General features: G+C 45.3%; 1 pseudogene; it reads right to left on the reverse strand.

The window, feature by feature from the left end:
- Positions 1-13,228, reverse strand: part of LOC111958244 (citron rho-interacting kinase-like) — a 56,382-nt pseudogene that overhangs the window by 16,343 nt on the left and 26,811 nt on the right.

The following is a 13,228-nucleotide window of genomic DNA, read 5'->3' on the forward strand; positions in this document are numbered from 1 at the left end:
CATACATTTTCGCTGACACCCAAAAGTACTCGTTACATTTTCCAATTCATTTTCCAATTCAGGCACTTATCAAGACATCATCCCTGGTCATCCCTATTGCCTCTGATCTGGTAGACTCACTAAACACAAATGCTTCGTTTGTAGTGTTGGAGTGTGCCCTTGGCTGTCCATACATTTAAAAAACAAGAAAATGGTGCCTTCTGGTTTGCTTAAACCAGTTAAATGTAACTAAATGTATTCGAAAAGTAATTATGTATCATAAGAGAGCCATAAAAAAACAACTAGTAATGCTGCATATTCAATGAAAGGTTAAAATCTCACCTTTCTGGTAAAAATAGTTCTCAGTTGCTGAGGTGTAATCACTTTTGAGGACACAAGCTCAAGTGCACAGTACAGATATGATAAAAAAAATAGGCAAATATGAAATATTTTATACAATGTATTAGTATTCAACAAAACTGTATGAATAAGGCTTGACATGACTTATCTGGTTTCTAAATATAGCATAATCAAATGATGAAATGACTAACTACAAGACTTCACTTTCCTTATAACTGTACAATACATATTTGTATGTTTAGGGTTAGAGAAAATGTGCATATTTTCTAAAGTGAGACATTCGTTGTGAACAGAGCTCTAGCTTGACTTCCTGAACTCGTTAGGATCTCATATTAATCTTGTCCATCTGTGACAAACAGAAAGTGTTTTTTGTTTAAAATCTAATAATTATTTGGATTAATCGCAATAAATCGATCTACCGTGATGACACCACTCTCTCCTGCTGCACTACGATGTAATGATTGCAGGCATGTGCTTTGTCAGTGGCTGTGATGTAGGGTTCAGCCAGGAGTTGATGCACAGCCAAAAGAGCGAATGAAATGGTTGGAGGGACATCCATCCCAGCTTCTAGTGGTTTCAGATTTCACATCCTATGTCACACAGGCTCAGAAAATATACTTGGTGCCCATGGGAGCCAAGACTATTGCTCAATGCAACCTAGTTCAATTTACAGCGTCCAGAGATCGATTTATAAGCAAAAATGTCAGTCAGAAGAGGTACCAAGAGGATTTATAAGGAATTTGAATTATTTATACTTTTACTTTTGATACTTAAGTATATTTTAGCTATAACATTTACCTTTAATACTTAAGTATATTTAAAACCAAATACTTTTAGACACTTCCACAAGTAGTATTTTACTGGGTGACTTTTACTTGAGTCATTTTCTATCAAGGTATCTTTACTTTTACTCAAGTATGACAATTGGGTACTTATTCCACCACTGGGGCTAGGGTAAGGTTTAGGGTAAGGTTTAGGGTAAGGTTTAGGGTTGTGTGTATGTGTGTCAGTAAGTAATTATAGTAATTTAACTCCATAGTGGTGAGTACTGTGGTACTCACTGCATCTGCCTCAGCCTTCTCCCGAGATGCTCGCCCCCCTGCCACCACAGACTCCAGCACGGCCACCCAACGCTGCTTGTCTGGGAAACTGGGAGCCATGAAGTACAGAGTCTGTCCGGGCCAGCACGACGTGTGGGGGTGGGACTCCAGCTTCAGCACATACGGCACATCTACACACATCACAGCACAGTGAGGGAACGAGGGAAACAGTTCATTCCTAAGCACAGATCATGATACTACTAATAAGTTAACAAGTCGAACACAAGTTTGGTGTACCTGACTTTGCTGTGTTGGGCAGCTCAGACGCCCCGACAGCTCCGTGCACCATCACCTCTCCATCAGACAGACACAGCTCAAACTCATCCAGTGGCTTCACTGAGTCTGAACAACACAAACAGAGGGAAATCAACATTCACTAAGAAATACACAGACTGAAAGGCACCAACTGGCAGCAATCAAGAACACTGTAAGCTAAATGAAATAAAAATGAATTGTTACCAAAATAAATAGGAAGTAGTTCAACCTATTTCATAATCATATGTACTGTAGGGACAGGAAAGGGAGTGAGACCTTCTCTGGGCTCTGTTTCATAGATGGTCACCTTGGTCCCATCCAGCACCACATACTTCCTCTCCCAGCCCTGGCCACGCTTCCCATTCCTACAGAACAAACATGTCTGTCACAGGGCCAGCAGCATAGACTATCACAGAGATAGTCAATGCCTAGAACAGATGAGGATAATACTGTAGCCTACAACTATACTTTAGTACTAAAGAAACATCTCAGATCTAATCAAATACAGTATGAGGGATTAGCAATCAGTCTAAATGCAATCAACTTGAAGGGTAAGCAGACAGGCAGTGTTGATCTATAGTATAGTCCTATTAGTCAAATTTGTTTCACAGTAGCAGTGGGTATGAAGTCCACACACCAGAATTAACAGACCCACCTGGGCTGCTTCATCCACCCCTCCAGGCGAACATGTCCGCTGGCCTCTTTGAGCTGCAAGCCAGGGGAGCTGCCTTTGTCCCGGCACAGCGCCTCAGCCATGTGCAGGGCACAGTCCCCAGGCAGGCCGCACGTGGCAGGAAGGCAGGGGGAGCATTTTGGATGGCACAAAGCATGACATTCTGAAGGAGAGAAGAAAACTGTTCAAACTAGGAATGCCAGAATCACAGTACTATATGAGCCACCCTTCTGAAAAAGCCTTGCTCAACAGAAATGTGCCTGATCATTGTGATGTGGAGTGGATGGTTGGAACGTAACATACCGACACAGGTGGCTGCCTGGCGACCAAAGTGCACGGTATCCAGGCACACAGTACACTTGGCAGCCCTCATGTTGAGTCCCACGGTGAAGCGGTGAGGGGTGTTGTGGTGAATGCTCTCCCTCTGCCTCCCCCTCTCCCTGTCCCTCTGACTGTCCTTCATGCGATGGCCATACTCTGAACACAGCCAGGAAAGACAGTGAGGAGGGACAGTATCTATAGCAACCACAATTATCGTTTTCTTTTTCAACAACGAAAAAATCCAGTGCACTGTGCCATGTCAGTTGTGCAAGTGAGGCAACGAAAAGGAAGCATCACCAACATAATGTTAAAACGTTAAAGATAAGAGGATCTGAAATGAAAAGGTAAATCATATTGATCCCAACATTCACCAGTGATCAGTTCATAACTGGAACTTAACACATGCATCCAGGAATCTTCTCATTGAGGGAACAGGATGAATATGTTCCAACCAGTGGAGGCTGCTGAGAGGAGGACGGCTCATAAGAATGGCTGGAACGGCGTGAATGGAATGGCATTAAACACATAGAAACCAAGTGTTTGATATATTTGAAAACATTTCACTTATTCCCGCTCCAGCCATTACCACGAGCCCGTCCTCTCCAATTAAGGTACCACCAACCTCCTGTGGTTTCTACATTGCAGTATAAGGTGAAAAGCTGAAAAGAAACCCCCCTCTGTAAGGTGTGCAGGTCTGGGTTGCAGTGGTTCAAGGTGCAGGGCAGATAGCTGCCTGAGAGTCAATGGATTGGAGTGTAGGCAAACAGAAGTAAAGGCAATTGCTTCAGATTTCCAAAGCTGTGCACTTAGAGGGAGGAAAGTTTAGCTCAAGAACAGAGAACTATGGAAATGTTTTCAGTCTCATTTCTCCAAGTAGAATACAGACACATACACTGTGTGTCACAAACACATAATGGCTTTTTTAACATGATATGTTGATTTTATGTTAGCTGGTAATGTCCAATCATCCAATATGCTGGTTTGAATTACATTTCTACAATGATTTACCTGACGCAAGCCAGGAATGAAAATGTCTATATGATTTATGTACAGCACCAGTCAAAAGTTTGGACACACCTACTCCTTCAAGGGTTTTTCTTTATTTGTGCTATTTTCTAAATTGTAATGTTACAGTGTTAAAGAAATCTAAATACATTTTATATTTGAGATTCTTCAAAGTAGCCACCCTTTGCCTTGATGACAGCTTTGCACACTCTTGGCATTCTCTCAACCAGCTTCATAAGGTAGTCACCTGGAATGCATTTCAATTAACAGGGGTGCCTTGTTAAAGTTAATTTGTGGAATTTCTTTCCTTCTTAATGCGTTTCAGCCAATCAGTTGTGTTGTGACAAGGTAGAGGTGGTATACAGAAGATAGCCCTATTTTGTAAAAGACCAAGTCCATATTATGGCAAGCTCAAATAAGCAAAGAGAAACGACAGTCCATCATTACTTTAAGACATGAAGTTCAGTCAATACGGAAAATTTCAAGAACTTTGAAAGTTTCTTCAAGTGCAGTCACAAAAAAAACATCAAGCGCTATGATGAAACTGGCTCTCATGAGGACCGCCACAGGAAAGGAAGACCCAGATTTACCTTTCCTGGAGAGGATAAGTTCATTAGAGTTAACTGCACCTCAGATTGCAACCCAAATAAATGCTTCACAGAGTTCAAGTTACAGACTCAACATCAACTGTTCAGAGGAGACTGTGTGAATCAGGTCTTCATTGTCGAATTGCTGCAAAGAAACCACTACTAAAGGACACCAATAATAATAAGAGACTTGCTTGGGTCGAGAAACCCGAGCAATGGACATTAGACTGGTGGAAATTTGTCCTTCGGTCTGATGAGTCCAAATTTGAGATTTTTGGTTCCAACTGCCATCTTTGTGAGAGGCAGAGTAGGTGAACGGATGATCTCTGCATGTGTGGTTCCCACCATAAAGCATGGAGGAGGAGGTGTGATGGTGTAGGGGTGCTTTGCTGGTGACACTGTCAGTGATTTATTTAGAATTCAAAGCACACTAAACCAGCATTGCTACCACAGCATTCTGCAGCGATACGCCATCCCATCTGGTGTGCGCTTAGTGGGACTATCATTTGTTTTTCAACAGGACAATGACACAAAAAACACATCCAGGCTGTGTAAGGGCTATTTGACCAAGAAGGAGAGTGATGGAGTGCTGCATCAGATGACCTGGCCTCCACAATCACCTGACCTCAACCCGATTGAGATGGGTTGGGATGAGGAAAAGCAGCCAACAAGTGCTCAGCATATGTGGGAACTCCTTCGAGACTGTTGGAAAAGCATTCCTCATGAAGCTGGTTGAGAGAATGCCAAGTGTGTGCAAACCTATCATCAAGGCAAAGGGTGGGTACTTTGAAGAATCTAATTTGTTTAACACTTCTTAGGTTATTACATGATTCCATATGTGTTATTTCATAGTTTTGACGTATTCACTATTATTCTACAATGTAGAAAATAGTAAAAATAATTAAAAACTCTTGAATGAGTAGGTGTGTCCAAACTTTTGACTGGTACTGTATGTAAAGACATGTAAAGTTACATTCTATGAAAATACTTTAGTTATTAATTGAAGTGAATACTAATTCCAGAGGTAGAATAATTTAGTAGAGAGGCATTACTGGAAAGTGGAAACTCCAATACAAGCGTTAGAAACCAGAACTTAGCATACCATACTCTATAGAAACATCTGCCACTTGATCCCAGTGCAGAGCTTTTCAAATCTGGCCCATTCGGAGTGTGGTAGAGAGGCAAAAAGGAAGGGGGATAGCAAATTGCGGGCTCCATGAGTTAGGAGAACTTACTTTCAAAAGTGACTCTCCTTCTCTCTGTTGAGTGTGAGAGAAAAAGGACAAAGGTCTAAGGCATTAGGAGGAAGAGGAATTCTTGTAGGTCAGTAGTAGCCATCAGGAAAGCTTGCCTGAGTGATTTTAGGTCCAAGTATCTTTATTATGTCAGGGGTGGTCTATTACTTTAATTATACTGCATTATATGGAAATATGGACACACTGCTGAAGGCCACACAGAGGGCTCATCTGATGCAGTGTGTTAGCTGGGCAAAAACACTCCCATGTCCACTTTTTCTCCTCCAGAAGGACTCACCCTCGGGGGTGGCAACCTCCTTCCTGCGGCCAGAGTTAGCGGTAGCCAGCAGGCTGCTCGGGCCCTGCTGGTGCTCAGGAGACTTCACCATGGCAGACATCATCATCTGCTGGCGCGTTGTGCCAGGGGTAGCAGGGGTACCACCATGGTCCACAGGCTTGTACTGGACTGCTGAATGTGTGTATATGTGTGAGAGTGAGAGAAGCGAAACACGAACGAGAGGAAGAGAAGAAGAGAAAGAGAAGAGAGAGAGAGAGGAGAGAGCAAAACGGAGAAGAGCAGAAGAGACAGAGAAGAAGGAGAACAGAGAGCAGAGCACGAACGAGGAGAGAACGAGAGACAGAGAGCAGAGAGAGAGAGAGACAGACGAGAGAGAGACGAGAGAGAGAGAGAGAGAGAGCGAGACGAGAGAGAGAGAGAGAGAGAGAGAGAAGAAGAAGTAGAGAGACGACAGAGGAGAGAGAAGAAGAGAGAGAGAGAGAGAAGGTGATAGAGCGAGAAGGAAACGAGAGAGAAAGAAGAGAAATAAAAGGAGACAGAGAAAGAGAGAGAGAGAGAAAAATAATAAAGAGAGAGAGAAAGGCGAAGAGAGAACGAGAAGAAAGAGCGAGCCGAGAGACAAAGGAAGAAGAGACGACGAAGAGAAAATGTGAAACACGAGACCGCCGAGCAAGAAGGAATGTGAACACACGACGAAGCAACTGACACACACGACGACACGACAAACCACAACGAACGACAACAACGACAGAACACACAGCATCGAAGACAATACACAGACCACAACACAACGACAAACGAAAGCAGTGAGAAACAGCTTCCAGGAAGCAAGATCACGAACCAAGCGCCGAGTGAGAAGAAAGGAAAGAAAAGAGAGAGAGAGACGAGAAGCAAGAGAATGCAAGAGACGCGAAGAGAAAGAGAAAGATGAGAGAAGAACACGACACCGACAACGGAGACGAAAAGATGCAGAGAGAGAAGAGAGAGAGGCGAGATGCAGAGAGCAATCGTCAAATGAGGAATCAAATGGGGAAAAGTCAGCCAAGCGGAGTGTGGTTTGGGCCTATGGTCTTCGTGCAGCTTTGATGTTCGTGCTTGCAAGCGATCGCATGCCGCTGGAGTACGCCGTGGTGCATTAGTGGAATTATTGTCTGTTTAGTTTGAGATGACTGTGTCCTTACCTTCTCTCGTAGGGAGCGCAGCTCCAGTCTCATATTCTGCAGTGCATTCCTCCAGCTCAGAGCAGCGGATCGCTCCTTTCCTTCGTAGGGCCATCTTCATGTCGCTGTACTGGAGGGGCACCGGCTGCACCAGAGGGTACAGGGACACCTGCTGGGAACCTGGGACTGGCCCCGGTGCGCCACCATGGCAGCCGCACGTCCTCTCTGCGCCCGCCAAATAGACCCTGGAACACACACACAGACATAATAACTGTCACCCAGGCAAACATTTGAGGAAAAGATTTGGGGAGTAGAATGAAAAGGCCCATAGCAGACGCTAGTTAAAGGTGCTCTAAAATGTATTCATGTACTCTGTGTTTCTGTACCTGTAGGTTGTTGACTGGCACACTACTACCTTTTTCTATCTTGAGCCCCCCTGGTCCCCTGGCTGGATGGAAGTCTATGAGTTTGGATTGCTGGGTTGATGGTTCCCCTCCCAACTTTCCACCTATTCTCATGGGAGAACACGAACTGCAGGTTGAGCTAAAGTGAACATTTACTAGAGGCCCAATATAAATTTTTACTAAACGTACCTCTCTGAGTGTTGGTGTGTAACTGTGTGTGTGTGGTGTGCTGTTGGTTGGTGTGTGTGTGTGGTGTGTGTGATCGTGGGTGTTTGTTGGTGTGTGTGTGTGTGTGTGCTGTGCATGTTGTCAGAGATCCGTGGTGTGTCGAGCGAGCGGTGCGAAGCTGCGAGCGTGCGGTCCCTGAGCTAAATCGAGTCGTGTGAAGTCGTGTGAGTAAGTGATTTGTGTGAGTGGTGGGGATCTGTGTGAGGTTAAAAGATGAGTGTTGTGCTCGTCTGGTGTGTGGTGTGTATGTGGTGGTGTGCTTGAAATACGCTGAGTGTGTGCTAATCGGTGCTTGTCCTGGTGTATGCTTGATGTGTGTGTGTGTGTGTTGTGTGTGTGCTTGTGTTCGTCGTGTCATGCGAGTGTGATGTTGTTGTGTAGTCCGGTGTGTGTGTGGACGTGAGTGAGTGTGTATGTGTGTGTGTGTGTGTGGTGTGTGTCTGTGTTGTGTGGTGTGTGTGTGCTGTTTGTGTTGGTGTGTGTGTGTGTGTGTGTGTGTTGTTGTGATGAGTAATGAGTGTGTTGTTGTGAGTATGTGAGGTTGTGTGTGAGTAAGTGAGTGGTGTCGTGTGAGTAAGTGAGTGATGTGTGTGTGTGGTGTGTGTAGTGTGTGTGTGTGTGGTGTGTGTGTGTGTGTGTGTGTGTGTGTGTGTGTGTGTGTGTGGTGTGTCTGGTGTGTGGTGTGTGGTGTAAATGTAGTGTGTGTGTGTGAGTAAATGAGTGTGTTGTTGTGAGTGCGAAGGTGTGTATGAGGAATGAGTGTGTGTGTGTGAGTGAGTGTGTGTGAGGGAATGTAGCTGTACCTGAATATTCTCCAGCTGGTACTCCAGGTCAGTCCTCTCAGTCTTCAGCAGGTCAGTCTGGTCCAGAGCCTCCTGCAGCCCCTGGGTCAGCCGGAAGATGTGGCTCTTCTGAACATCCATCTGCTGCTGCAGGTTACCTTGCTGTGGAGGGACACCAGCAGTATAAACATGATGTGATGTTTCACTTCTCACAAGACGCACAAACATATTGGGTTATAATAGAGGCATTTTTAACATGACATGATATTAATGACTCAATTGCAACACATGCAGAATGAGAGGAAAGCATAACCCACGTCATCCAGCAGCCTCTGTTTCAGCTCCCTCTCACTCTCCAGTTTCTGCTGCAGACTCCTGGCATTCATCTCCAGCATGGCATGCTTCTTCTCCAGTTCATTCAGCTAGAGGGCCAGAGGCAAGAAAAGATGTACAGGTCTGCTTTAGCCAAACAGACAGAGAGACAGAGAGACAGAGAGACAGACAGAGAGAGACCGAGAGAAAGACAGATGGATACACAGACAGAGAGGGAGATGAACAGGCAGACAAGTAAGGCTCACTGTGTCAGAGAGGCTCTCTGCTTTGAGTCTCTGGTCCTTGAGGGCCTCCTGCAGGGCCAGAATCTCAGCCTTGTGCTCCTTCACTGCCTGTTCAATAGACTGACGAGCCTCCGAGTTGCGCTGGTCCGCACGCAGCCTGAACAGGAGTAAGAGAGGGGGCCATATGAGTGTGTGTGTGTTTGTGTGTTGGTGTGTGTTTGTGTTTGTGTTACCTGTTCTGCTTCTCGTTGTCCAGCAGTCTCTGGATCTCCCTTGTCCTCCTCTCGGCCTGGTTCTTCTCATCCTCTAGGGCTCCCCTCCAGGCTTCCCACTGCCTCTCCTTCTCCAGCAGCTCATCATTCAGGGTCTCCAGCTCCAGGACCTGCTCCTCCAGCATGGTGCACGTGGTCTTCAGCGTCTCAATGTTCTAACACAGGACATGGGGGGGAGGTTACATGAGAATAGGAGAATAGAAGGCACTGCTCTGTTCTGTTCCTACAGACAACATGAACAACACAGAGCGATTGCAGGGGGAAAACTTACACTAATACAACCATTTAAGGAACTTTTCATGGTGTTTTGTGGTCTTAATGAAGCAGCCCTCTGAGTAATAGACATACTATCCCAAACCAACATCAGTATTGTCATATTCTGATAATCAATGGGTTGTGCGCCACAGTTGAAAGTGCTTTTGAGAGTTGTGTAGATTCATGAAGGCAATACATTTCGCCTATGTACTGTACATAGGGCTGACAGGTTTTTATGCTTCCTATTTCTCTGCTTGAGACAAACACTGGGGTACAAATATAGCTGCAGCAGCACCATGGTCCTCTGAAGTCCACGCATCCAGGGCTGACACTACCTGGGAACGATGTGGATGACACATCCCTCCCACTCACGGTCGGATCCCTCATCTATGACTTCCATCCCTGGTTACACAACCACTAGCTAGGACAGAGAGACTGAGAGATGAAGCTACTGAACGCCTACACACCCCCTCCCACAGGGGCAGAGCACAGCGTCACACAGCCTCCTCTCCTCTCTCTGCTCACTGAGCTAGCGCTACATAACAAAAGAACAGTCCAGTATCTTCTGCCTGATTTATACTCCACTTCATCACAGTAGCTGCTGAAGTGTGTGTGTATGTTTTTGTGTGTGTCACCTGTAATTGATTGTTGAGGACTGAGGAGAGTTATGTGTTTTGGGGCATATGTGAAATTAAATGTATGTGAAAGGAGAGAGGGAGAGAGAAAGAGAGAGAGAGAGAGAGAGAGAGAGAGGGAGGGACAATAATAATATATAGACATAACATGTCATTTGAAATGTCTATATTCTTTTGGAACTTTTGTGTAATGTTTACTGTTCATTTTTTATTGTTTATTTCACTTCTGTTCATTATCTATTTCACTTTCTTTGGCAATGTAAACATGTGTTTCCCATGCCAATAAAGCCCCTTAAATTGAATTGAATTGAATTGAGAGGAAATGAGAACATGAGAAACTAGACTCTCCATGAACACATTCTAGTAACATTAGAGTGTGTACACTGAACAGGATGGATGTGAGTGTGAGTCACACCTGTTTCTGGTTGTTGAGGTGCATCTCACGGTCAGCCACCTCGCGGCGGAGGCGGTCCACGTCCTGGCCCAGCTGCAGGCGCTCCTCTGTCTCATCTGTGGCCTCGTCCAGCTGCTTGGACAGGTAGAAATTCTGTCTGTTCAGCTCAGCGTTCTCCTGGGTCAACTGGGTCAGCTGCTCCTCCAGGTCTGTGATCACCTGAGGGAGGGATGGAGAAGAATTACACTAGGTTCATTACCAGCATCTCAACACAACAGTGTATGATTTCAATGTATACTACGATGTAGTGATGTAGTGGTGGACCTGTTCATCATGTAGTGAAATAGATTGATCAATCAATGGGAAAGGGGGAGGAGGGCATAAGACTCATCATTTAAATGACCGTTGACGGACAAGAGTGAGAAGTCCTCACCAGAGCATATGGATTCAATTGGAACCCACACAGCGTATCGTTGGATTACCGAACACTTGAGACGATCACCATGAGTTTCCTTCAGTGAATGCTACATACATTACAGCTCGCTAAGGCAACCATTTTGCAATTAGAGATAAATATCCATGGAAACATCATTATCTTAGACAGCCTTCATGTCACTCTCCAGGCTGAGCAGGGAACTGCAGAATCTATTCATCTGCACCATTATGTCCTCTTAATCAGCCAGCATACTAGTGCATACCCTATGCAAATGAAGGTTAGAGGTTTCTGAAGCAGAGTTAGATGTTATTCCTCTTTCTGGGGAGCCTGGCTGCTCTGTACCATGCAGGACTACAGGGCAGTGGAGTGAGGGGGGAAGCCCTAGGGGCTGAGGACTGGAATTCTGAAATGACAAAATACTCAGAAGAGATGGGAGGTCAACAATGGGACTGATAAGCCGTGATCTGTTCATCAGCAATGTACTCTCTCCATCCTACTGGGTGCTGATAACACACACACACTCCAGGACAAGCCATGTTTGAAGCTTCCTTAAAGGATACACAGAAACACAGGACAGTCTAGTAGCAGTACCCGGGGTAGATTAACACTGATGCCAACGTCCAGATGTTTGTGATTTATTACAGTGGGTTTGGTTAGAATTCACTACCCTCTAAAGATGTGTAAACAAAACCTAGCCAATTCCCGACAACAGCCAAAGGACCCAGACCTTCACCTCCAGGCATGTTACATAACACTTGTCATCAGTACATAACAGTATCTATTATTGATATACTACTACCTCATGTCAATGCAACCTTGCCCATGTTTCATTTCTGCTGTTTTTGAATGGTGCAGGGCTACAAGAAGTACTGTGTTATCAATGATCTAAACAGAACAAATAGGTGCCATACACAAAAATAGACATGGGGGGCCAGGCATAACAACCTTCATTTGTTTCCGAACTTGGGAATGATTGCCTGGATATCGGCCAGCCGAATCTAGGGAGAATACTCTTTCTCAACAGCTTGCGAGTGGGAGGATCACAAAAGTAGGGCAAGGGGATAAAGAGAGACCATTATGTATTAACCACAATGAGACCCAGCAGTGATTCAAACAATGTGACTTTGAAGGTTTTTAAATCCCCCACCACAACACAATAACCTCATCTTCCCAGGGTTAGTTTTCACGCGCTCGCTGACAAAGAGATATGAAAAGATATGGGTATATATTATTCATCACATCAACCTAAATACAAGACTTAGTTCTATTCTTGGCAAAAAAAGATATGGAGGAACCGCATAAAACAAATTGATATTTTTCTAAATAGTAGAAATAGCAGTGGGGATTGAAAACAGACGGATAACCTAATTGATGGTCTACTTTTTTCCTGGAAAAACAAAGGCCTCATTGAGCGTGATGGCTGGAAACACGGTCAATGGAAATCTATAATAGCTGATCTTATCTGATTCAACTCAGTTAATGCCTTCGAATTCTGAAAGGAGTGAGAGAGAATAGAAAGAGAGAGAAAGAGATCGGGTAAAGAGAGGTGGCAGAGAGAAAGATAAAGACAACACTAGAGAGAGAGAAAACAGGTGATACAGAGGGGTGGCATACCGCACAGCTGTCTCTGAGGGCATCATACTTGCGCTGGATCTCGTCTCGGTGGGCCTACCAGACAGAGAGAGAGACAGGTTTGGTGGCTGTACTACCGTACTTCATAACATCACAGTAATAACAGGAGTAATAACAGCAGACTGGTATGTGTGTCCCTCCTGCACTCACTCTGAGAACACAGATCTCCTCCTCAGCCTCAGCGGTGGTGTCCTCCAGCTCTGACTTGGCCTGCTGCAGCTGACTCTCCAGGGAGTGGCGTGCCGCCTGCAGCCCACTGATCTGAGACACCCTCTCCTGCAGCGACAGAGTCAGCTCTGTCACCTGACGTTTGATCTCCAGCTTCTGCTCCTCGTGCTCCAAGCCCATCTAACGACACGAGGGACACAAAGAGAGAAGGGGGAGACAGAAAGGAGTCAGGAAGAGGAAGGAGAGATCCAGATAGGTCAGTGAGTCAGAAAGATGCTGATCTGGCAAATCAACAACCCACAGTGGAGCTTGACCTTTCACCTTACATGACCCCTCTATCTGGCATCCCTCTCTGCCCAACCCGCCGACTGCTTTCCTGGCTCCTTGCCCTCTTTTCCTTCTGCTCTTTTCACCTTCCTCCCCTCTCCTCCATCCTGTGACCCCAACCTTCCTCCCCTCTCCTCCTTCCTGTGACCCCAACCTTCCTTGCCC

The sequence above is a fragment of the Salvelinus sp. IW2-2015 genome, linkage group LG33, assembly GCF_002910315.2.
Source record: "Salvelinus sp. IW2-2015 linkage group LG33, ASM291031v2, whole genome shotgun sequence".
NCBI lineage: Eukaryota > Metazoa > Chordata > Actinopteri > Salmoniformes > Salmonidae > Salvelinus > Salvelinus sp. IW2-2015.